The 2,907-nt window shown below is 45.2% G+C and overlaps 1 long non-coding RNA gene across 1 annotated transcript in view; it reads right to left on the minus strand.

Annotated features, from left to right (window-relative positions):
• Window positions 1–2,907, minus strand: part of LOC109530216 (uncharacterized) — a 7,718-nt gene that overhangs the window by 390 nt on the left and 4,421 nt on the right. Inside the window, exon 3 of the long non-coding RNA XR_002170981.1 lies at window positions 462–544. This is a non-coding gene — a long non-coding RNA (uncharacterized LOC109530216). The remainder of the gene's footprint in view (window positions 1–461; window positions 545–2,907) is intronic.

Below are 2,907 nucleotides of genomic sequence, written 5' to 3' on the forward strand. Positions count from 1 at the left end.
GGTGGCCCGCGCCCCCCGCGGTGGAACAGAGGGGGGGGGGGGGGCTCTCTCACTGATGGTCCGCAACATTTGATTAAGCAGACACTGTGTGAACACGCCCTAAGAGCTACAAGACAAACTAAACATGAAATACGATTACTAGCTCCGACGGTATGTTTCGCACATCTTTTCAACCTTGCTCTTTGCCTTTGTGCATCCCATGAAATCACATGAACCATTCAGAAAATACAGAATGATCGCAAACAATCCTAAACCTTGTGCTCTTGCATTGCTCCGGATTTATCAAGGTGCATTAGCACCCTCTGGTGGATAAAAACCAAACAGCTTTACAAAGCAGCAAATCGCAAAACAAAGGAAATTACTGTAAAGCGAAATTCATGACACAATCAAGCATTACATGCGAACCTCGTTCCCAGCTCAACCAGGCGCAAGGGACTCGTTCACTGTTTTACGGTACTTACCGCCTTCAGTTTTGTCAGTTTTTACCCCTGAGCACCTTTCTTCTCTGTCCATCGGAATTGTGCGACAATTATTTTCCTCCACCCTTCAAAATAAAAGTGATAGTGGCAAGTCAAAACATGAACCAAAACCAAAAGTTATAGCACGGTTATTTCTAATATCAAACATGAACATTAAAACGTCATTTGCAACCCTGCACTTGTGTAAATCCAAAGTTATCAGCGGAGCTTTACAAGGAGCGATCAGGGTCATACAAGGCATTTACAGTCCATCATACTCAACTCAACCAAAGTGGTCAGTTTTTTTCCCCCTCAGTTGGCTGAAATACCGCACAGTACTGGACTGTGGTGTTTTTACGAGGGTCCCGACATACGCCGCGAGGTTCCGAACGGCGCACAATGAAGTGACATGGCCTCGATGGTCACGTGGCACCAGGACGTGCAGTGACCGTCGTATTAACTGTTTTTATTTCATTGTTTCTTGTCTCCGATGTGCCCTTATTACAATTATCCACCGTAATTATTATTTCAACACTCGCTAAAGCATAAGTATAATGATTTGGGTTACGTGGCCAACCCGGGAAGGGCATTCCATCGTATCGGTAACCCGAGGACCCATCGAATGGAAAGTCATGTCGTAAATACATGCGACCACAAAAAAAAAAAAAAAAAAAAAAGAAGACCATGTCAGTCAGGCGTTTTTAGCCGAAAAGACTACCATGTATAGTCAGGCGTTTTAGCCCAAAAAAAACCCCGACCATCTATTTAGTAAGGCGTTTTTTTTTTCGCGGAAAAAAATGACCATGTTTCGTAAGGCGTTTTTGGCCGAAAAAACGACCATGTATCGTAAAGCGTTATTAGCCGAAAAAAACAACCATGTTTCGTAAGGCGTTTTTTACGGAAAAAACGACCATGTACAGTCAGGCGTTTTTAGCCCCAAAAAACGACCATGTATAGTAAGGCGTTTTTTACGGAAAAAACGACCATGTAAGTAAGGCGTTTTTAGCTCAAAAAAACGACCATGTACTGTAAGGCGTTTTTAGTCCCAAAAAACGACCATGTATAGTAAGGTGTTTTTAACCGAAAAAAAAAAACGTCCATGTATATAATAAGGCGTTTTTCGACGAAAAAAACGACCATGTATATGTAGGTAAGGCATTTTTAGCCCCCCCCCAAAAAAACGACCATGTATAGTCAGGCGTTTTTTTAAAAAGACGTACATGTAAAGTATAGTAAGGGTGTTTTTTGCTATTTTATTTCTATAAATGGTCTTCTGGGGTCATTTTTTGGAATCAAAGCCTGAGCAAAGACGGTGGTGTTTTGTGCGAACAAAGCTCCGGATGAAGGTCGATGCTTGGACCTGACTGCTGACTTTGAAACAGGCACGAATCAGTCGGGTGGTGTCGCGTACCTCCAGATGTTTGGCGCAGAGCAGCTATGGCTTGACTGCATTGTTATTGCAAATTTGCACGGCTGCGGGAGGCCCCACCCTACCCCCAGACGCTAATAACCCCACCGCTCTGCGTCAGGGACACTCACATCTTCCAAAGTGAGAAGGTCACATGATTGAGGGCTTCCTTTTCTTTTAAGTCAATTTATATGATTTTTTTTTTTCTGACAGCAAAGGCGGTCCATACGAAAAAGTCACGGTTTGCTCAGAACCTTGTTTTCGGGGTCGCTCTTCGCCGTCACGTGGGCCAGCAAAAATAAAAACCCAAATTGTTAAATTTGGCAGCATCAAATAGTTTGCCTTCTTTTTGGAGATGATCAGAAACTTAAAAACGTCCACCCACACCGACGGACCTAACTTGGCTGTTTTGGGGAAAGTGGGAGGAAGAGCTCCGTTTCAAACCCCGAACTTCACAAGGGTGAGGTGGACGCGCTAACCCCTCGTTCACGCCGTCACCCCTGTGGTGTGTCCTGTTATTCCAGGATGCTCCATAAGCTTATTATTGAAGTTTTCCCCAAAACAAAGCGCGTTGCTCCATTGGATGTCATCAGGTTTCGTGTGCATGCGCGCGCGCGTGTGTTGGCAGACAGCGGGATGACGTCGTCAGGCGTGGTAATAACAATGAGAACACGATTGAATCCAGACGACAAGGTCGTCTTTCTCTCTCTCTCTCCCACCATGTGTAAAATATCTGAGAGAATCAAAGAAGTTACGAGTTGAAACATTTTGCGCCGAGTGTGTGTGTGTGTGCGAGTGTCCACTAGCTGTTTGTGTGCATGGACAGTGTGTGGGAAAAGACGACAAAAAAGTCCACTGGTGGAGTTTCCTGAGTGCAGTGGAGCAGTGTGGACTGGATAGGAAATGACTCATGGTGTGTGCGCGCGCGTGCGCTTGTGTGTGTTTGGGAGAGAGAGAGAGAGAGAGAGAGAGAGAGAGAGAGAGAGAGAGAGAGAGAGAGAGAGAGAGAGTGAGAGAGAGAGCGCGCGCGTGTGTGTGCGC

This window comes from Hippocampus comes, unplaced genomic scaffold, assembly GCF_001891065.2.
Source record: "Hippocampus comes isolate QL1 unplaced genomic scaffold, H_comes_QL1_v1.1 scaffold31, whole genome shotgun sequence".
NCBI lineage: Eukaryota > Metazoa > Chordata > Actinopteri > Syngnathiformes > Syngnathidae > Hippocampus > Hippocampus comes.